The sequence below is a fragment of the Galeopterus variegatus genome, unplaced genomic scaffold (assembly GCF_000696425.1).
Source record: "Galeopterus variegatus unplaced genomic scaffold, G_variegatus-3.0.2 Scaffold699, whole genome shotgun sequence".
In the NCBI taxonomy this organism is placed as follows: Eukaryota; Metazoa; Chordata; class Mammalia; order Dermoptera; family Cynocephalidae; genus Galeopterus; species Galeopterus variegatus.
Genome location: NW_007726810.1, coordinates 235,219 through 258,289, shown reverse-complemented (window position 1 = coordinate 258,289; position 23,071 = coordinate 235,219). Strand labels below are relative to the sequence as shown.

Below are 23,071 nucleotides of genomic sequence, written 5' to 3'. Positions count from 1 at the left end.
TTAGCACTGAATAATTGTTCTGTTGCCTGGATGTACCACACTTTATCCACTTACCTCCTCAAGGACATCTTGGTTGCTCCCAAGTTTTGGCAATTATAAATAAGACTAATGAAACATCTGTGTATAGGCTGTTGTGTGGACGTAAGTTTTCAACTCATTGAATAAGTACCAAAAAATGTGATTGCTGGATAATTTGGCAAGAGTTCATGTTTAGTTTTGTAAGAAACCACCAAACTGTCTTCCAATTATGCATTCCTGTCAGCAGTGAATGAGAGTTCCTATTGCTCAACATCCTCTCCATCATTTGGTATCATCAGTGTTTCGGATTTTGGCCATTTTAATAGGCCTGCAGCAGTATCTCTTTGTTGTTTTAATTTGCAATTCCCTGATGACATAGGGTGTTGAACATTTTTTAATATGCTTATTTTCCATGTGTATATCTTTTTTGGTGAGGTGTCTGTTGAGATTTTTTCCCATTTTTAATCAGTTTGTTCATTTTTTTAACCTTTGAATTTCAAAACTTCTTTGTATATTCAACACTGGATAACAGTTCTTTATCAGATAGTCTGCAATTGTTTGCTCCCAGTCTGTGGCATATTTTCTTATTCTCTTAAGAATGTCTTCATAGAGCAGAAGTTTTTAATTTTAATGAAGCTTAACTTATTTTTTTTTTATGGATTGTGTCTTTGGCTTTGTATCTAAAAAGTCACCACCAAACTCAAGGTTGTCTTGATTTTCTTCTGTGTTAACTTCTAGGAGTTTTATAGTTTTGTATTTTACATTTAGTTTATAATTAATTTTGAGTTGATTTTTGTGAAGGCTGTAAGGTCTATGTCTAGATTCATTTTTTTGCATGTGGATGTCTAGTCTAGTTGGTCCAGCACCATTTGTTGAAAAACTATCTTTTTACATTGTACTGCCTTTGCTCCTTTGTCAAAGATCAGTTGACTGTATTTGCATGGGTCTATTTCTGGGCTCTCTATTCTATTCCATATTGATTTATTTTTCTGTTTTTCTCCAATACTACACTGTCTTGATTATGGTAGCTTCATAGTAAGTCTTGAAGTTGGATAGTGTCAGTACTCTGGGAAGAATGGACATCTTGACAATATTGATTTTTCCTATCTGTTATGGACTGAATGTTTGTGTCCTCACCAAATTCGTATGTTGAAATCCTAAACCACAGTGGGATGATAGGAGATAGGGTCTTTGGGAAGTGATTAAGTTGTGAAAGTGGAGCCCTCATGAATGGAGTTAGTGCCTTTATAAAAGAGACCCCAAAGAGCACTCTCAAGCTTTCTGCCATGAGGGGACGCAATGAGAACTCAGAAGTCTGCATTGCAGAATGTGGCCCTCACCTGAACCCAGCCATGTTTGGCACCCTGACCATGGACTTCCAGCTTCCATAACTGTGGGAAATAACTTTCTGTTATTTATAAGACACCTAGTTTATAGTACTATGTTATGGCAGCCTAAAATAAGATGTCATCCCTGAACATGGAATATCTATCCATTTATTTATTTTTTCTTTGATTTCTTTCATCAGAGTTTTGTAGTTCTCATATAGATCTTGTACATATTTTGTTTGATTTATGCTTAAGTATTTCATTCTTGTGGGTGCAATGTAAATAATATTGTGTTTTTAATTTCAAATTTCACTAGTTCATTGTTGGTACATAGGAAAGCAGTTGACTTTTGTATATTAACCTTATATCCTGCAGCCTTGCTATAACTACATATTAGTTCCAAGAAGATTTTTTGTTGATTCTCTCAGATTTTCTACATAATCATGTCTCTGTAAACAAAGACAGTTTTATTTCCTCCTTTCAAAACCGCATACCTTCTTTTTTTTTTTTTTTTTTCTTCCCCTCTTGTCTTATTGTATTAAATAGGACTTTCATGTGATTGGTGATAAGGGGCATGCTTGCCTTGCTCCTGATGTTAACAGTAAACATTCTAGTTTCTCACCAGTAAGTATGATATTAGCTGTAAATTTTTTGTAGATGTTTTTATCAAGTTAAGGAAGTTACCTTCTATTTCTTGTTTGCTGAGAGTTTTTGTAATGAATGCATGTTGGTTTTTGTCAAATGCTTTTTCTGCATCTCTTGATATGATCATGTGGTTTTTCTTCTTGAGGCTGTTGACATGATGGATTCCATTGTGTTTTGGATGTAGAACCTGCCTTGAATGAATTGCACTTGATCCTGGGGTATAGTTCTTTTTATATATCGTTGGAATTGATTTACTAATATTTTGTTGAGGATTTTTACATCTGTGTTCATGAGAGATATTGGTCTTTAGTTTTCTTGTTATGTCTTTGTCTGTTTCTGGTATTAGGGTAGTGCTGGCCTTATAGAATGGGTTAGGAAGTATTCCCTCTGCCTCTATCTTTTGTTTTATGACTTTTGAAGCAAGAAATATGCTGTCTGAATGACAAATCTTAGTTTATATCTTGCTTGTTTTGAGAATACTGAATGAAAAAATTAAATTGTAATTAGGTTACAGAGAGTCTCCCAAAAAAATAGGAGAGTAGAAGCATTCTAGGACCCTATGTTCTAGGACCTGTCCCCAAAACCAGAAAATTTTTCATAAATAGTAATACTTGATGTGTTCATATTACTTTTACTCTTTAAAAACACATTAAGGGCCGGCCTGGTGGCGCACTGGATAGTGCGCCGCTTGGGAAGCGCGGCGGCGCTCCCGTCCGAGGGTTCGGATCCCACATACAGACCGGCCTTCTTTTTTTTTTTTTTTTTTCTTCCCCTCTTGTCTTATTGTATTAAATAGGACTTTCATGTGATTGGTGATAAGGGGCATGCTTGCCTTGTTCCTGATGTTAACAGTAAACATTCTAGTTTCTCACCAGTAAGTATGATATTAGCTGTAAATTTTTTGTAGATGTTTTTATCAAGTTAAGGAAGTTACCTTCTATTTCTTGTTTGCTGAGAGTTTTTGTAATGAATGCATGTTGGTTTTTGTCAAATGCTTTTTCTGCATCTCTTGATATGATCATGTGGTTTTTCTTCTTGAGGCTGTTGACATGATGGATTCCATTGTGTTTTGGATGTAGAACCTGCCTTGAATGAATTGCACTTGATCCTGGGGTATAGTTCTTTTTATATATCGTTGGAATTGATTTACTAATATTTTGTTGAGGATTTTTACATCTGTGTTCATGAGAGATATTGGTCTTTAGTTTTCTTGTTATGTCTTTGTCTGTTTCTGGTATTAGGGTAGTGCTGGCCTTATAGAATGGGTTAGGAAGTATTCCCTCTGCCTCTATCTTTTGTTTTATGACTTTTGAAGCAAGAAATATGCTGTCTGAATGACAAATCTTAGTTTATATCTTGCTTGTTTTGAGAATACTGAATGAAAAAATTAAATTGTAATTAGGTTACAGAGAGTCTCCCAAAAAAATAGGAGAGTAGAAGCATTCTAGGACCCTATGTTCTAGGACCTGTCCCCAAAACCAGAAAATTTTTCATAAATAGTAATACTTGATGTGTTCATATTACTTTTACTCTTTAAAAACACATTAAGGGCCGGCCTGGTGGCGCACTGGATAGTGCGCCGCTTGGGAAGCGCGGCGGCGCTCCCGTCCGAGGGTTCGGATCCCACATACAGACCGGCTCCCGCTCACTGGCTGAGCGAGGCGCGGGAGCAACACCGAGGCTTGCAATCCCGTTGCCGGTCCCCGGTCCGGTGCGGGGGCAACACTGAGGGTTGCGATCCGTTGCCGGACACGGAAAAAGACAAAAGAAAAAAAAAAAACCAAAAAAAACATTTATCCAGTGCGCCACCCGGGCCGGCCCAAAAGTATTTTCTTAAATATATTCACTGAAGTGCCCAATAAACACTTCAGATATGTTAGTGAAACTGATAGAATTCTGAATTTCACCACTCTCACTTGTGCTCTTTTGGAATTGCTTTAATAATAAACTTTAGATTTATTAGGCTCACTTGGTGATAGCAAAGTCTCCCCTATTGTGTATTTTGTTTTCATTCAACAGTTGGTGGGGTTTTTGGATTGGATTGGTTGCTAGTTAACTGAAACATTAGACTAACTAGTACCTTCCACCTAGGGACATATGTTTTCTTCTATAAGATGGTGATAATTTAAAATGGGGTTAGTTGATAGAAGATACAATATGCTATTTAGTAGTATTAAACAATGTATCATAAGTAAATAACTTTATAAATAACATAAATAAAAGGCACTTATATGTTTGTTGATTGGTTGAATTTAGAATACCCCTACTTCTCAACTTAGAAGGTAGAAGAAAACACATTGAAAGGATCCCTTGATTTCTTGAGCCTTGACAGAAAGCTAGTGGTTTTTCAGTCAGATATCTCCTTAGTAGTGATAGCTAAAAGTTTTTCAAAGGAAAAAATATTTCAAACTTGGTTAAGCAAGAATGGCATTTATCTTCTCTAGATGATTTCAAATTCATAATTGGTAGAATATGATTAAAGAGGATTTTACTATATTGATCCTCCAGTTTTCTATGATAATTGAAAGTAAATTAAGCTTAAGTTACTCATTATGCCTCTTTTCATTCTAATTATTTACAGAAAAAGTAACTTTCTTGAGTGTGAGTAAAAAAGAATAATGAATGTTGGGTGTTATTTTTTTTCTAATTTTTAATCAATATTGGAGAAATAAGCACGTTAAAACAGATAATGGTGATAGCTGTTGGAATAAAGTTGCAATAGACACTATGGCTGAGAAATCTTTAAAATCTTTAAGATAAATTAAGAAGCAAAGTATCTCAATAGCAACTCCTGATAGCAAGTGTCAATTTAAAACCACTTCTAATTTCTACTTCAAAAGGTATGTATTAATAAGAATGGAATGGTTCTGAAAACATGTTCTAGTTTTAAAAATTACATGTGTGTGGACAGAATTAGAAAATGTTGATGGTTTTTACCACAGGTTTGAAACCAACTTCTCAATTTTTCCATGTCTGTTAAAGGTACCACTAGTTTCCTGGGCTCAAAAACTTCCTGTTCTATAAGTAATAATTTTTCTTCTCTTCTTTCCGACTGCCAGCAATCTAAGTCCAGGTCCTCATCAGTACGTGAGTGGTAAAATGTAGGTTCCTCTGAAAGGGTCCCATATCCAGTTTTTCCATTATTTTAGTTTGTTCTGCAATTAGCTAACCTATTATTCTTCCCAGGATCATAGTTTTTGTTAGACGCTCGATTTTTGAATCAACTATTCTTCTTGCTATACTGCTATTTTGTAAATACTGAGATATAACAAGTATAACTAACTTTTAATTTCTAAAAATGTTTTCCTGTGTATAATGGAAATGTATGTATATTACAATTTTAAAGTAGACGTAGTATTCTGTCCAGATGATATTTTTGAATTCAAAAGGTTATGTTTTTTGTTTTTTTCTTTATTTTTACAGCAGTTTTAGCTTTACAGAGAAATTGAGCAGGAAATGCAGATAGTTCCCATACCTTCCCCCACCCACATATACAGTTTCTTCTAATATTGACATGTTACATTAGCCCAGTACATTTGTTACAATTATGAGTCAATATTGATGTATTCTTGTTAACTTAATTTTATATTAGGGTTGTTTCTTTGTCTTGTAAAATTCTGTGGATTTTGCCTAATGCATAATGCCATGTATAAACTATTACAGTTTCATATGGAATAATTTGGCTGCTCTGAAAATCCTTTATGCTTCACCTATTCCTCTCTTCCTTCCTTTCTCCCTCCCTGTCTCATTCCCTAAAATCCTGGCAACCACTCATTTTTTTATTCATTACCTTAAGTGTTTCTCATTTCTTCGTGTTGGTAACATTCAAAATCCTCTGTTCTAGCTAATTGAAAGTATGTGATAAATTGTTGTTAATTATAGTCACCTTACCGTACTATAGAACACTAGATGTTATTTCTCTTATCTAGCTGTACTTTTGTATTTGTTAACCAACTTCTCACTATCCCCCCTCCTCCCTCTCCTTTCCAGCTTCTGGTAATCACCATTCTACTCTCTACTTCCATGTGATCAACTTTCTTATTAGCTTCCACATAATGAGTGAGAACATGTGGTATTCTCTTTCTGTTCTTGATTTACTTTAAAAAGGTTATCATTTTAATACTAAATAGGAGTTGAAAATGTGCTAAAGCCATGGTTCTTTTAGAGACATGCTAAAGAAACAGATGCTTCCCAAAGTAACTGTGGTCTTATGAGTAATGCTACTACTTCAGTTTGCTGGCCATGGTCCAGCATTAGGCTCTAACAGGTACCGTCTGGTGTCAGTTGGAGTTATTTGAATACACCTATCAGGTGCCAAAAGATGGAATTAAAGATGTGGAAAGAATCTTGTAATGTCACTCCACTTCAGTGACAGCATTTCTTTTCTCAGAGTCTGGCAATGTCCCATGGTTAACCCCTATATCATTGGTTTTCAACTTTAGTATGCATCTTTGCCAAATAATGTGACAAGATTGCATGGAGCTTGGTCTAGAATCCTGCTCTCTTCAACTCAGCAGTATTCTCTCTCTCTCTCTTTTTTTTTAAATGCAGGGTTGACTCCAGCTACTAAACTGTACATTATTTTTACTTATATACTCTTTTCTCTTTATTCCTTCTTCTACCAAATTTGCCTTTTCCAGTTTTCATCTGTAATTTCCTGTTCTTATTCAACCAATTCTGAACAGTCAAAATGTAAAATGCTATAAGTTGCTATGGGACATACAAAGAAATGTAAGATATGATCCCTGTCTTCAAGGAGCTTATAGTATAACTAGATAGATAATACATAAGCATGAAAAATTAACATAATGTAAGGAACAACCAAAGAAAAATCACAAAGCTGTATGTGGTGATTTGGTTAATAATAACAGGCATAGAGAATAGAACTATGAAGTCAGAGAAAGGGATAACTTGCCATGAACTCCATATATTGGGATGATTTTCGTGGTGCAGGAAGGATATTCAGGACAAAGGATGAATTGGATGAAGGAAGGATGAATTGATTGAGCTAGATGTGGAGGAAAGTAGACATCCCTTTCTCAATAGAATAGTAACTAGTTCTAATTCTCATTATTAACTTCAGTATGAATTATACTATTTTTAAAAATTTGTTCTGCTAATGGGATAGAGCATTGACTCAGATAACCCACCTGAGTGAATTAGTCATTCACTTATTTTATCTTGGGGGTCAGTGAAGCTCATGTGAGTATTTCTCTACTCATGCTCTAACGTTCTTCTTTTTATATTATTAAAAAAGAAGAATGTTAATATTGTAAGCAAGAAGGCACCTGAGAAATAATGTAGTCCAATCTCTCATCTAGTAAAAGCATCCTTTCCAGAGGTAACCTATTTTCTTATTGTACATGTCTAATATAGAAAGTTTGCTTATATCCAAATTAAATCTGTCTCCTCATCACTTTAATCTGTTGATCCTAGATTTGATTTGAGAGAACTCACTCAACCCTTTTTTCAAGTCAGGAAACAATAATGGCAAAATAGTTTAACTAAATCTACCTTTTTTTTTTTTTTTTTTGGTCCTTTTTTTTTTTTTTTTGAGACTGGCCGCACCGCGCTCAGCCAATGAGCGCTGTGGGCGCACCGGTCATCCCCATATAGGATCCGAACCCGCAGGCCGGGAGCGCTGCTGCGCTCCCAGCGCTGCACTCTCCCGAGTGCGCCACGGGCTCGGCCCTAAATCTACCTTTCTTTACATACTCGTTTCTCTTCTGTTCCAGTTTGGCCTTGTAGCGGATGAAAAGCATGTGTAGGTGTTCACTGGTATGTTGATATATCAAGTCCACAAGGGGAGCGCTGCTGCGCTCCCAGCGCTGCACTCTCCCGAGTGCGCCACGGGCTTGGCCCTAAATCTACCTTTCTTTACATACTCGTTTCTCTTCTGTTCCAGTTTGGCCTTGTAGCGGATAAAAAGCATGTGTAGGTGTTCACTGGTATGTTGATATATCAAGTCCACAAAGAATGCTTAAGGGTCATTTAATTAATGAATCCTAATATTTAAGAAGAGCTGTAGATTAAATCAATTTATGTTGATTAAGGGCCGGCCCGGTGGCGCACTGCTACAGTGCGCCGCTTGGGAGTGCGGCGGCACTCCCGCCAAGGGTTCGGATCCCACATACAGACCAGCTGCTCACTGGCTGAGCGAGGTGCGGGCGCAAAACCAAGGGTTGCGATCCCGTTGCCGGTCCCGGTCCGGTACGGGCGTGACACTGAGGGTTGCGATCCGTTGCTGGTCACGAAAAAAAAAGACAAAAAGGAAAAAAAAAAAAAGAGGCTTAAGTCTCTGCCTTTCAGTGTATTTTCTTTGCCAACATTCAAATAGTTTGTAGAATCTCACTTCTAACATTTTTCCAGATACAGAAAGGAAGGGTTCATAGCTTCTCCCAAAATTTACTTTTGGAACTCAAAATAATCCTTCTTATTTTTCACTCCAAAGGTACCCTCAACTCTCCCCCCCCCACCCCTTAAGACAAACTTATATATATTATTTTTATATTTAAATTTAAACAGAATCCATATTATCAAATGTTTTAAAAATATTTTGTTAAATGTGATGGAGTTTTTGTAAGTCCAGCCTTATGGCATAAATTTCAAGTTACCACACACACAAAAAAAATTCGAATTTTCCTCATGGTAGCTTTAACAAGGATAGAAAAAATGCAAATTAAAATTATGAGATACCACTATACACATTAAATTGGTGAAAATTTTGAAGATTAACTATACAAGTTTTAGTGAGGATATGGAGCAGCTAGAGCTATGGGCTTCATCTTCAACATTGTCTTGTCCTTTCTTAAATGAGTTATCCATTTGTAAACTGGTGATATTTTGGAGGCATTGTTCGCATAAACTTTTTATAAAGCATCACTGATTTCACTATTCTTCCACCCGTTTTGCCATAAATTTGATGTTTGTTCTTGCTTCAATTATAACAGAATTCATGTTGCCCTAATAGGGGCTGTTTTATCATTTTTTTTCTGTTTTTGCTTTTGGTGGCTAATATGGAGGGTCTCTTTTTAGACTAATGTCTTATCCTTCTTAGTGCCTCAAACTAGATCTTGTACAGACATGTTAAAACAAGTTAGTACAAATTTATTTTGCTGCAAAAATTTTGCAATCCATGCATAGATTCTTCATAATACTCATTTCCCCTGAACTTTTTGAAGACCCCTTATATTTGTAATAGTGAAAAACTGAACGTGCCCCAATCATCCATAAGCAAATTATAGTACATTCATACAATGAGATACTACTACTCAACAATAAAAATGAATGGACTATTGATTCATGCAACAACATGAATGAATCTTAAAATCATTAGGCTGAATGAAAAGACAGACAAGTGATTACCTTATGAGTCCATTTATATAGAATTCTATAGCAAGCAAAGTAATCTCTAATCTATAGTGACAGAAAGCAGGTCAGTGGTACTTGGGAACATGAGTGGAGAAGGGATTACCAGAGGCACAGAGAAAATTTAGAAGGTGATTATGATGATTTCACAGTATTAAACTCTATTAAAACAGATCAAATTGTACGCAAGTATGTGCAGTGTTAGTTTTCTATTGTTGCTTAACTAATTACTACAAATTTAGCAGGTTAAAATGCCCCTGTTAATTATTTCACAGTTCTGTAGGTCAGAAGTCGGAGTGGACTTGGGTGGGTTCTCTGCTTAGGGTAACAAGTCCAAACTCATGGCATTTACTGGGCTGCATTCCTTTCTGTAGGCTCTGGGGGAAAATCAGCCTACCAGCTCACTGAAGTTGTTGGCAGAATCCAGTTCTTTGCCATTGTAGGACTGACATTCCTGTTTTCTTCCTGGGTATTAGCAGAAGGTTGTTTTTTAGCTCCTAGAGCCACTCTCAGGTCCCTTTTCAGTGGCCCCTCCATCTTCAAGCCAGCAGTGGTATTCTGAATCTCTCACATGCTTCAAATCTTTGACTTCCTGTTCTGCTATCAGCTGGAGAAAACTCTGCTTTTAAAGGGCTCATGTGATTAGGTTAAGCCATCCAGATAATCTCCCTACTTTAAGGTCAACTGATTAGCAACCCTAATTACATCTTCAAAATCTCTCTTACCTGTAATATAACATAATCATAGGAGTAGCACCAAGAGCTAGAGATCATGGGGCCATCTTAGAATTCTGCCTAACAAAAAAAAAAAGGTTGGCGGGGAGATGGGGGGACTGGCCAGTTAGCTCAGTTGGTTAGAGCATGGTTGTATAACACCAAGGTCAAAGGTTCAGATCCTTGTACTTGCCAGCTGACAAAAAACTGAAAAAAAAGAATTCTGCCTACCACATGCCATATATTTTGTATCAATTACATACTTTTTTCTAAAAACAGGACAAAAAGACATATGCATGCAAAGGGATGGTTGTGAGACTCAAATAAGATGTACATTGATAATTCTCACTGATTTTATTCAGCATAGCATTTCCATCTCCAAATTGGGGAATAGAACTAAGATAATAATATGCCTAGCACCTTTTCTGTATTTGTATTTTCTTGTATCTGTAATGAGAAAAAACAGTAGAAAGATGAAGACATAGCTAAAAATCAAACATAATAGAAAATAGGTGATTTTGTAAGTTTCTTAAGTTCTTTTTTAAGTTTTTAAAAATTGAAACATAATTGATTGTACATATTTGTGGTATACAGTATTGAATATCAATACCTGTGTGCAATATGTGATGCTCAAACCACTAATATAATTAGTATATTCAACATTATATAATGTAATCATTTATTGTGGCCCTTTACCAATTTCTCACTAACCCTCCCCCACCTTCACACCTCTGGTGGCCTCAGTTCTGTTCTCTCCTTTTGGAAGTTCAACAAATTATTGTGATTGTTGTATCTTTCTTTCTTTCTTTTTTATTTATTTATTTTTTTTAGCTGCCACTTATGAGTGTAGACATGGTATATTTCTCTTTCTGTGCCTTGCTTATTTCACTTAACATAATTTTCTCTAAGTTCATCCATGTTGCTGTGAATGTCAGAATTTCTTCCCTTTTTATTCCATTGTGTATATATACCACATTTTCCTTATCCAGTTGTCTGTCAGTGGACATTTAGGTTGGTTACAACTCTTGGCTATTGTAAATAGAGCTGTGATAAACATGAGACGGTGGTTTTCCCTTCAACATAATGATTTCCATTCCTTTGGGTATATACCCAGCAGTGGGATTGCTGGATCATATTCTTAACTCAAAATTGTGATTAATGAATATTGTGATTTAATATATGTCTGCAGGTTTAAATCTTATATTTTAAAATCCCTTTTTATTATTTAAACTTGTACAATAAATGAATTAGTATAGGTGTGCATTTTGTTGATTCTGTTATTGTTTAGACCAATCTTGGAATTCTTGAGTTTATAGAATTCTTACATTACAGAATATAGGGAATACTATTTTTATAGCATGGAAGAGGTTTTATCTACTCATTGTTTTTATATTCTAGAAAGGATTAAATCAAGAATAATACATTTAAGATTTTATTATAGTTATTATTTAATGGCCAAAGAGTTTAGAAATTAACATTTTTGATAGACTAGATGAATCTTTAGAATAAAATATGGTTGATCTTGCTTATATTATCAAATTTTTAGTGTACAGTACTTAGTGTTAGCAAGGATGTCAAACAATGAACTCACATAAGTTTCTAGTGGGGTTATAAATTGGTTCAAGCCCTCGGAAAACTATTTGGCAGTATTTACTAAAGCTGTACATATGTATGTATACATATATCCTATGACCTAGTGATTTACTGTCTCTAGTCATTTTTTTTTTGGTCAGTTTAAAATTTTTGGTATATATCTTTGTTTCCTGATTATTTTATAAGCTTTTGGGTGGTGAAGCTATATTACTTCTTTTATGTCTCCTTCATCATCTATGTTTTAATTATAATATTTGTAATAAATCTGCAAGTATTTATTGAAAGTGGTACTCATCTGGGAATTAGGGAACATTATTTGGAGCTTCAAAATGTTCAGTACTGGAAATGTTCAAAATTCAAATTTGTGAGGCCAATTTTTCAAGAATACAAAATGGATTTAAAAACAGTAACAGATTAACAGTAGAGCGAGCAGTAGATGCAAAATCTGGAAACCTAAAATCAGATTTCAGCTCTGCTGTTAATTGTGTGAACTTAGAAAAACTTCTTAGATTTTCCGGTAAATTTGCTTGTCTACAAAAGTGAGAGATGTATTAGTTGGTTTTTAATTTCTCTTCCAGGTTAAGATTCTTAAAAAAGATAGGCTTTTTTGAATCAAAAATTATTATTGAAGATTAATGTTGGCACTGCTTTTATTTTATATTTTTAAAATGTCCAGGAAGAGAAACTACACATTGACATGCTCAGGTTTGGGTTCTGTGTAACAAAATGCCGAGGTTTCAAATTATGTGAAGATTTCATAGTACTATGAGTGGTCGGGAAAATAGCAAACAGTGAGTAAAACTAAGGAATAATAAAACCATATTTAAATGATTACATATTCCAAGCAGTTAGTTAGCAAATCCAGGAATAAGATTTAAGAGAAAGTGTCAATATGATATAATGAAGGAAACACTGAATTGGAACCCAAATTCAGATTACTGTCCCTGCAATGCCAATAATTGGCTATATTGTTTACATGTGATAAAGCCTAAAAGGATACTTACTTCTGTGTGCCATAGCATGCACTTTCAGGCCGTAGCAGAAACCCAAGAAAGTACCCATATACTTTCAAAAGACCTAGAAATAATTCTATTATGTCTCATACCACTGTTTATCTGAGTCAAATGGCAAGTACAAGCCTTCTTTGTTTTTTCCTATGTTCTGAACTCACAAATTTGTGCTGCTTTGAACAGCTCCTCATTTGACCCATTTCCCCAACCTTGCTAAATCCATGCACTATGCTTCAGAGAGCTTCTGCTTCTGTGACTTCCCAACTTCTGTACATATAGTTATTTTCAGCCTCTTCTCCATTCTTAAACCTCCCATCTCCTTGCCTTAACTAAAAACCGGCCTAAAATTTGTTTCATTTATACCCTTTTCTGTGGGAGGGCTATCTATATCCATATATTCCACATCTATTCAGTTTGGAAAAGATGGTTTCATAATGCTGCTTTCCAGACATTGTTCCCACTTTAAAATGAGTCAGAGTACTACCAATTCTATCTCCTGACATTCAATGTTAGTGAGAAATTATAACAGTACAGTCATCCCTTGGTATCCATGGGGGATTGGTTCCAGGACCCCTGCAGATACCAAAATGTGTGGATGCTCTAGTTCTTTATATAAAATGGTGTAGTATTTGCATATAACCTATGCACATCTTTCCATATACTTTAAATCATCTCTAGTTTACTTATACCTAATACAGTGCTTACTGCTATAGGTTAAATGTGTACCCCAAAAGTTCATTTATTGGAAACTTGATCCCCACTGTAACAGTGTTAAGAGGGTGGGAAGTCCAATTACGGTAATTGAAAGGTGAGACCTTTAAGGGGTGATTAGACTGTGGGGACTTTGCCCTTGTGAATGGATTGATTGATTCATGGAATAATGGGTGTGGTTCTGATGGCTTTATAAGGAGAGTGAGTGAGAAGTTTAGCTCTTTCTTGCTTAGCCTATTCTCACCATGTGACACCTGGGTCACCACAGGACCCTGCAGAGAGTTGCCATTAAGAAGAAGGCCCTCACCAGATTTGCCCCTTGGACTGTGGACTTTCCAGCTTCTGAACTCTAAGAAATAAATTTCATTTTCTTATGAATTACCTACTTTCAGATATTCTGTTACAAGCAACAGAAATGGACTAATACACTTACATATCACTTCATTTGCTTGGATTAAACATAGTACCAAGTGCACAGCAAATTCAAGTTTTGCTTTTTGGAACTTTGTGGAATTTTTTTCCCTGAGTATCTTCAATTCACAGTTGGTTGAATTCACAGACGCGAAACCCATGGATATTGGAGGACCAACTGTAGTAGTATTTATCGTGTGCTTACTGTGTGCAAATGACTATTTTAAAAACTGCATTAATATTAACCATTTTAAATTTCACTCTAACCTTCGAGGTAGGTGTTGTTATTATCTTCATATTAAAGATGAGGAAATTGAGGCACAGAGAAGTTAACTTGTTCAGGGCCTCATAGACAGTAAGTAATGGAGCTGAGAAAGTAATAAAATATTCTCATGTGTGGAAATTATATAATTTTATGAGAAGTATTTGGGAAATAAGTATTTCAAGGCCTCGAGTTTTTCATATTCTAAGAAAATAGCCAGAAACTTGGACAAAGATGTATATAATGAATGTTTATCCCAGTATTATTTATTGTAGTAAGAATTTGGAAGTGATTGATATGTCCAGCATTAGGGGAATGTTAAATAAATTGTGGCAGGCTGGCTGGTTAACTAAGCTGGTTAGAGCTGGTGTTACAACACTAAGGTCAAGGGTATGGATCCCCATACCAGCCAGCCACCAAAACAAAACAACAAAAAATAAAAAAATGAATAAATTATGGCAGACAGCAGCAGTACTTGGAGGAGTATGAGGAAGGAGATAGGTGCTGAAAGGACTTGCTCAAGAGCCCAGAGAGCTGGTTGTAACACACAGCCATACCCTGGGCAAGTGTGTTCTGTCCTCGGCTACCTCTCAGAAGTCCTCAACCAGGGAGACATGAAAAACCCAAAGAGAAGAAAAAGCAAAAGGCCCAGGAGGCTTCTCAGGAGAATGGAATGGAAGACCTACCTATTTCTTTCTCCAAACTCAAGAAAAACAAATCTTGGGGCCGGCCTGGTGGCGCACTGCTACAGTGCGCCGCTTGGGAGTGCGGCGGCGCTCCCGCCGAGGGTTCGGATCCCACATACAGACCTGCCGCTCACTGGCTGAGCAGGTGTGGGCGTGACACTGAGGGTTGCGATCCCGTTGCCGGTCCCGGTCCGGTACGGGCGCGACACTGAGGGTTGCGATCCATTGCCGGTCACGAAAAAAGACAAAAAGGAAAAAAAAAAAAGAAAAACAAATCTTTTTCCAAGGAAAAGCTGGTTAGTTGTGATGTTGAAGATACAACTGGCAGCAGAAGTGTTTCCAAGAGGAAGAAAACTTCACCCAAGGAGGAAACAATGATCCTGAAGAGGCGGGTAACAGGAATGTTCCCAAGAAAAAGGAAATTCTCTTCCAAGGAGGAACCAGTCGGCCACGGACCTGAAGAAGCTGCTGGAAGCAAGAGCAGCTCTAAGAAAAAGAAAAAGCTCCAAAAACCATCACAGGAAGATTAGAATGACATTCCCTATGGAGAGGGCATTCCCCAAGGTGACATTTCTCAACCCATGTCCCATGCCCCAATAAAAACAAATTCACAGACACACACAAAATAAATTATTGCATACCTTACAGACTATAACGTGGGCATTAAAAAGTGTTTTTCGGGCCGGCCCGGGGGCGCACTGCTACAGTGCGCCGCTTGGGGGTGCGGCGGCGCTCCCGCCGAGGGTTCGGATCCCACATACAGACCGGTTCCCGCTCACTGGCTGAGCGATGTGCGGGTGCAGCGCCGAGGGTTGCGATCCCGTTGCTGGTCCCAGTCCGGGCACGACACTGAGGGTTGCGATCCGTTGCCAGACACGAAAAAAGACAAAAAAAAGGAAAAAAAAAAGTGTTTTTCGCTGGTGTTTGTGAGAATGTGGAAATATAAGTTTTCAGTTAATTTTTGGAAGGTTATTTTTAATATTTTCACATTTTTTAAGGTATATAGCAACAGTTTGATGCCAACAGTTTTAAGAATTTATCTAATGGATATTTTATACAGATTGGATATGGTGAGATTGGAAGGAGTCAAAGAAGATTCCATTACTTTTAACTTGACTACTGTTCGGTAGAATTGTTAACTAACATAAGAAATAAAGAGCAAGCCAAGTTTTTGTTGGAAACAAATAATGACTTTAGTTTAGGGTTTGGTGATTTTCAGGTTTATTTATAGAGAAAGCAATAATCAGCCAATATTTTGAAATAATGTATCTAGAGATAGGAGGAGACCTGGCCCGAAGATGAGAGGAAGACAGGGGGCTGGGATGTGTGTGCCTGTAAATTTTTCCATATCTTGGCATAAATCATGTGCAGAAGGAGTCTGTGGGTGGGCTTGTTCTCATATATAGTACATACTGATGTACTTTGTAATTTTTAAAAAATATGTGTTGGTTGGTCTGTTTTGGTTAGTGAGAAGAATAATTTTGTTTCTTCAGTGAAATTTTGCTCAGTTCCTGAATAATGAGCTATTAGAATATTTTTGTAAAGTGCACATTTTATAAATTCAGCTTAATATGAAAGAAGCAATAGAGTGTGATCAAAAGAACACACAAAAAATAGATTCTGTCCCTAGCCCTGCCACTTGAGCAACTCATTCCATCTCTTTGAGTCATGTCTTTAGTTTGGCCTACAGTGGTTCTCAGCCTGGATGTATTTTTGGATGTTTATGAGTTTTCTAAGAGAATTTTCATTTTTTTGGTTTTAATTTTGATTTTAAAAGGGTTTAATGAAAGCCTATTAATTTCAGTATCTCTGTTTATATTTGTATATCTCTTTATGATTATGTTTAGCATAGCTTTGGTGCCAAATTGCCAAATAGTACAATGTGAATTGTTTTAGTATAATGATGACAGTACAGAGGTACATGAGCTGAATAAATGTTGTATTTGCACAAAATAAAGCCTAAATAGTGTCAACCAGGTAAAGTATGAATAAAATCTCACAGTAGTTAAAACAGAGAAATGGCTGTTACCACACACAGCAGGGTAGGCATGAACAGAATAAAGCAGATTTTTGAAGTAGTCACTATGTGATTCATGTAGCTTTAACTCAATGATTGAATTAAAGCACAAGAATTCCCTCATATTAATTTAATGCTGCTATTTTGAATTTTGTTTTATAAGAGTTTTAGGTATAAGGATTTTTACATCTGGCTTTATATTTGCATATTGTTAATGTTATAATAAAAATAATTTAGGTTACTATCAAGGATCTGAAAGATTTTTTCCCTTCAAAAATGTTAACACATTATTCAGTTTTTGATAGATGTGTAAAAGTTAAAATTTTCCCTATATTGTGTCACTGCACTGTTAGCCTTAAGATGTTCAAGGAAATCCTTTAAACTCTCTACTTTGAAAAGTAAATTTCAACAGAAGAGGCAGAAAGGAAATTTGTCCCATTATGGATGTGTAGTTCCACAAAATAGTATAGCTGTTGACATTGTCATGGTCACCATCCATTTTATTTCCTTGTGAGAAAGCTACAGTTAAACATTGGAGAAATTAATGAATTGTTAGTAGTGCAGATACTAATTTTCTGCCATGCTGTCGCCTATAGAAGGAAGATGACTGGACATTTCATATGGGTTGGGGTGGCATTGGAAGGTTGAAAGGCTAGGAATATTATGTTCACCCTTGCTCTCTAGTCTAGAAATCAAGTGGACTCAAGTTACAAGGTACAGAGAATGGGAACAATGTAGGGGAACAAGCAGTTAGGTGGATTTAAGATTTCTCCTTTGGTGTTGAAATAGATAAAGTAAGCACAGTCATATAGGAGAATAATGAAATATAAGGAAAAAATCAAAATAAGGGGGAAAAAAATAAAGCCACTAAAATGTTCTCTTGCCTTCTCAATTAATTTTGGCCTTAAAACTCATTATTCTCCCACTGTCCCCTACTCCAAATACTATTAAATTACTTTCTCCATGATTCCATTTACTTGGTTGTACATATTACTAGAGCTGGTCATAAATCTTTTCCTAATCCCATAGACTTTGTGGATAGGGAATAAAATATTGATTTAATGGATCTGCTTCAGAAATAACTTTCAGTTTATGGCTGACCATAGAAAGTTTTTTATGCCAAGAATTTGGGCCTCATGCCTGCATATAATCAATCATCAGCCCTGTTTTCATTCTACCTTCAGGGTGTATCTTAAATTGTCATACTTCTGTATCACCATCGCTTAGTTCAAGTGATTACCATCTGTTACCTAGACTACCTCATTTGTTTCCTAACTGGTCTACCTACATTTATTCTGCCATCCCCCACTGCCCAAATCTCCATAGAGCAATTAAAATAAATAATCATTTTTGATTTTTGCTTAAAATCCTTCAGAGGCTTCCATTAGGATAACATTGATAATCTTCAACATGACCTTTAAGGTCCTACTTGATTTGACCCCCTGCTTACTACACTACACCCATGCTGGCCTTCTGTCATATGTATGGGAGATTGTTTTCACACCCCTTTATCTTAAGCACTTAGCACACAGTACTTGTTCTGTGTTCAGTAAATGGATAGTTAGATGAATGGATGGATGGCAGTGTGTCAGTAGTGCTATTTTCATATAAAGTAAAACGTATGGGGCCAGCCCGGTGGCGCACTGCTATAGTGCACCGCTTGGGAGTGTGGTGGCGCTCCCGCCGAGGGTTCGGATCCCACGTGCAGACCGGTTCCCACTCACTGGCTGAGCGAGGCGCGGGAGCAGCACCGAGGGTTGCGATCCAGTTGCCGGTCCCAGTCCGGTATGGGGGCAACACTGAGGGTTGCGATCCGTTGCCGGACACGGAAAAAGACAAAAAGGAAAAAAAATAAATAAATAAAGTAAAACGTATTTGATATATACTGTTTTTAGAGATACACGTATTTTTGATATTATAAAGAACACTTGATCTTGTTTTTCAAGTGGCTTAATTCTGCATTTGTGGTTTAAAAACCTCAAATTTCAAATTTAACATCTCTTAAACCACAAATAATATTATGCTTGTATAATTACTTGTCAAGTAAGTTTCAGTAGTGGTTGTATTATTTTAAAAGAAATACATACTTTCCTTGAGAGTAACATAGAATCACATAATAAACTACTACTATCTAGTAGATCTTATTAGTAACTCGACTTTGCTGAATCTCATTTCCACCCTGTAGGTGTCCAATACTATTTATTATTTCATTATCCAGTTTTCTTGAATCTGTCAATGTCAGTTGTTATGAACTGCTGAATGTATAGCTTATTTCTTTTTTACTGTGGTTCATATAGCAATGTGTTCTTTTCAACCTCGACCCATGAAAATTTAATATTTTACATTGTGACTTGATGACAGATATAGTTACCTATGTATTTATTTATTTCTGGTAAAGATAGCAGTGTTCTTAGGGCAAGTTTTTAAAGCAAGGGCCAGAACACCTCAAAGCAGTCAAACAACTGGAGGTGTTCAGCATGATTAATATAGTTCTTTAGACCTGTGAGTGCCTAAATTGGCTTTGTCATCTCCCTGTGTATACAATTTTAGAGATTAATGAATAGTGAGTAGTTTTAAAATTTACCACTCATAACAAAAGGGAAATTTGTTTTTTTTTATATATTTCTGAGGTTGTTTTATGCAAGCTCCTATTATTTCACTGGTCAGTTATTTTTTCCTTCAGTTTTTTGTTTACAATAATAAAACAGTTTAGAATCTGTACATGACAGATTTGGAGGAAAGGTATGTTATAAAATTCTGGTTTTGATACACTTTTAAAGAATATCCTTTTTATGTATTTTTTATATTATATCACTGTTTAAAGGCCTCTGGTTTTACATAATTGAAATAAGTTTTTTTTTAAATTAGATTTAATATACTTGTTAATGCAGAGTTTTTATTTCATACATTCTTATTTCAGAATCTTCATATTACTTTAATCAGTTGTGTTTGTCAGAATTATAAAGCATTTTTATCATTTGCATAGAATTTTATTAGGAAAATTATTCCTATGAAGAACATATCTTCATTTAAACATTCCTGTGCTCAAATTATTTAATTGGTCTGTTATGTATAATTAAATGGTTTCTATTCTTAGAGAGGTAAGACATTTCTTAAAAAGTATTTGCTCCCTCAAAAATTCTTAAAGTATTTAAAGTATTGAAATTTGTTTTTATTAGAATAGTTATTTTATTCTAATTTTTTCCCTTAGGTCACATAATATAATGAAAGGATTAGAATAATCTTTTCCTTTAGTTTGTATAACTAAATATTCAAATATTGTGTTAAGAAAATTGAAAATTATGGGCCGGCCTGGTGGCGCACTGCTACAGTGCGCCGCTTGGGAGTGCGGTGGTGCTCCTGCCGAGGGTTCGGATCCCACATACAGACCGGTTCCCGCTCACTGGCTGAGCGAGGTGCGGGAGCAACACCGAGGGTTGTGATCCCGTTGCGGGTCCCGGTCCGGTACGGGCGCGACACTGAGGGTTGCGATCTGTTGCCGGACACGAAAAAAGACAAAAAAAAAAAAGAAAGAAAGAAAATTGAAAATTATATTTCTATAATTTAACGTAAAATTTGCCTTATTTAATGTCATTTTTAAAATTTAAAAACATGCTTAAATGATCATAGATTATTTCATTGACATGAGTATAAAGAATTAATCACTTGTCATTGATGACATAAACAATTAACTATAATTATTTTATAGTATTTTTTAATAAGCAATTATTTTATTTTCTTCTGAATTGTTAACTACAAGGAGTTCTGTAAATATTTTAAATAAATTTTTTTTTTTTCCTTTTTGTCCTTTTTCATGTCCGGCAACAGACCGCAAACCTCAGTGTCACGCCCGTACCGGACCGGGACCGGCAACGGGATGGCAACCCTCGGTGCTGCGCCCGCCCCTTGCTCAGCCAGTGAGCGGGAACCGGTCTGTATGTGGGATCCGAACCCTCGGCGGGAGCGCCACCACACTCCCAAGCAGCGCACTGTAGCAGTGCGCCACCGGGCCGGCCCCTTAAATAAATTTTATAGGCCATTTTTTGAGTTCTGAAAGTGAGAATTTTGGCTGGCTGGTTAGCTCAGTTGATTAGAGCATGGTGCTGATGACACCAAGGTCCCGGGTTCAATCCCTGTACTGGTCAGCAAAAAAAAAAAAAAAGGAGGAGGAGAATTTAGATGGCTTATTTTTCTGATTTTTAAAGCTGTAAAATCACTATGATGTCTGCTGTTTGGTTATTTTTAACACTATATATTGCTTTATACATTTATATGTGTATAAATTTATGCCTCATTTTGGATAAACAGAAAGAATTCTTAACTGAGAGAACATAGTATTAATATTAGCAATAGTCACCAAAATAAAGTTTGGTTTTTTTTTTGACCGGTAAGGGGATCGCAACCCTCAGCACGGTGTGGTCCGCACCACGCTCAGCCAGTGAGTGCACCAGCCATCCCTATATAGGATCTGAACCCGTGGCCTCGGCCCTACCAGCGCTGCGCTCTCCCGAGTGAGCCACGGGGCCGGCCCCGAAATAAAGGTTTAATTTAGAATTCTATCAAACATTTTGCTATGGTTAGATTTCAATAGATTGATTTTCCTTGTTCTCCTAAGAGGGCTTTTAATATACTAGTTTAATAAACATGATATCTTAAGCAGTGTTGTAGCTAATTTTATTTTTAATTTTAAAATTGACATCAGGATTTTAAAGAATACCCATGAAAAGATATTTTTAATTAAAAACAGGTTATTGAGATTTTAGCTAAATTATTTTATCTTAAAAATTATTTATAAATCTGTCTCTTTAAGGGAAGTATTCTTTAGCTTGCATACTCTAATAATCTCTTGGTTTTTGCTTCAGTGATGGGCAATTTAATTGCTAAGAACACAGGAAAGTACATGAAGAAACTTGTGAATTGTTTTAGTTTTTGAGGGTTGCGATCCGTTGCCGGACACGGAAAAAGACAAAAGACAAAAAACAACAACAACAAAAAAAGAACTGGAGTTAAGAATTTTTGAGGGCTGACTGGTTAGCTCAGTTCGTTGGAGCAGTGTTATAATACCAAGGTCAAGAGTTTGGATCCCCCTACTGGCCAGCTGCAAAAAAAAAATTAATTTTTTTTGAGTTATGCCAAAAATATACATTGAACCCTTTTTTATGTGCTAAGCATGTACCAGGGACACAGTATACTTTGAGGAACAAAAGATACAAAATCTGCTTTATGACTAATAAAAGAGACAGAAATAAATCATGAAGATAAGTATGAGTAATTACAAACTGAGACAAGTGTTATAAGGAAAAATTATAGGTTGCTGTGAGAAAATTTTAACAGAAGGACCAGATCTTGGCGATGGGAGTTCAGGGAATGCTCTCATTTTAGCTGAAATTTGAAGATTAGGTAGGAGTAGGGAAATGAGGGAATGTGGGCAAGGAGAATATCCTGGGCAAAAGGAACATTAATTAGCACTATATCAATAAAGTATTCAAGTGTTACCAAACCAGGTTAAAGAAAAGTAAAAGAAGCACCTAACTGTATTCTATGAAGAGACATATCTAAAACATAGGATACAGAAGGCTGAAAGGAAAAGAATGGGAAAAGATATCTTATACTAACAAAAACCAACAGAAAGCTGGTATAGCTATATTAATATTAAAATAGGCTTTTTAGCAAAAAATCATATTATTAGAGATAAAGAGAGAACTTCATAATCGTAAATGTACCTAATAACATTGTCTCAAAATATATAAATCATATGGAGAATTTAATCTATAGTCATAGTGGGAAATTTTAACATCTCTCTGATAGAACCAGCAAACAAAAAATCAGTAAGGCTATAGATTTTGGCACATTAGCAAATCTAACTAATGTAGATATAGAACACTGCACCTACCACCAACAAAATGTACATTCTTTTCCAGTACACCTAGACTGTTTATAAAAATTGGCTATATGCTGGGCAATAGAGTAAGTAATTTTAAAGGGCTGAAATCATACAGTGTATTCTATGACCACAATGCCGTTAAGCTAGAAATTAGTAACAAAAAGATAATTAGAAAATTTCCATATGTTTATAAATCAAACTAACATATTTATAAATAATCCATGGGTCAAAAATCACAATGTTAATTAGAAAATATTTGGCATTGAACAAAAATAAAATTTTTACACATCAAAATTTGAGGGATACATTTAAGTATGTGCTGAGAGGGAAATTGCTAGCTTTAAAACCATGTTTTTGAAATGAAGCTGAATATCAATGACGTATCTATATCAATTTTTTTTTTTTTTTTTTTTTTTTTTTTTTTT

At 35.8% G+C, this 23,071-nt stretch overlaps 1 protein-coding gene and 1 non-coding gene across 2 annotated transcripts in view; both read left to right on the top strand.

Moving 5' to 3' along the window:
• WASF1 (WAS protein family, member 1) overlaps positions 1–23,071 on the top strand; it is a 108,239-nt gene that overhangs the window by 39,341 nt on the left and 45,827 nt on the right. The gene's annotated exons all lie outside the window — the stretch shown is intronic.
• TRNAI-GAU lies at positions 20,834–20,907 on the top strand. Its single transcript has one exon. It is a non-coding gene; the product is annotated as a tRNA-Ile (tRNA).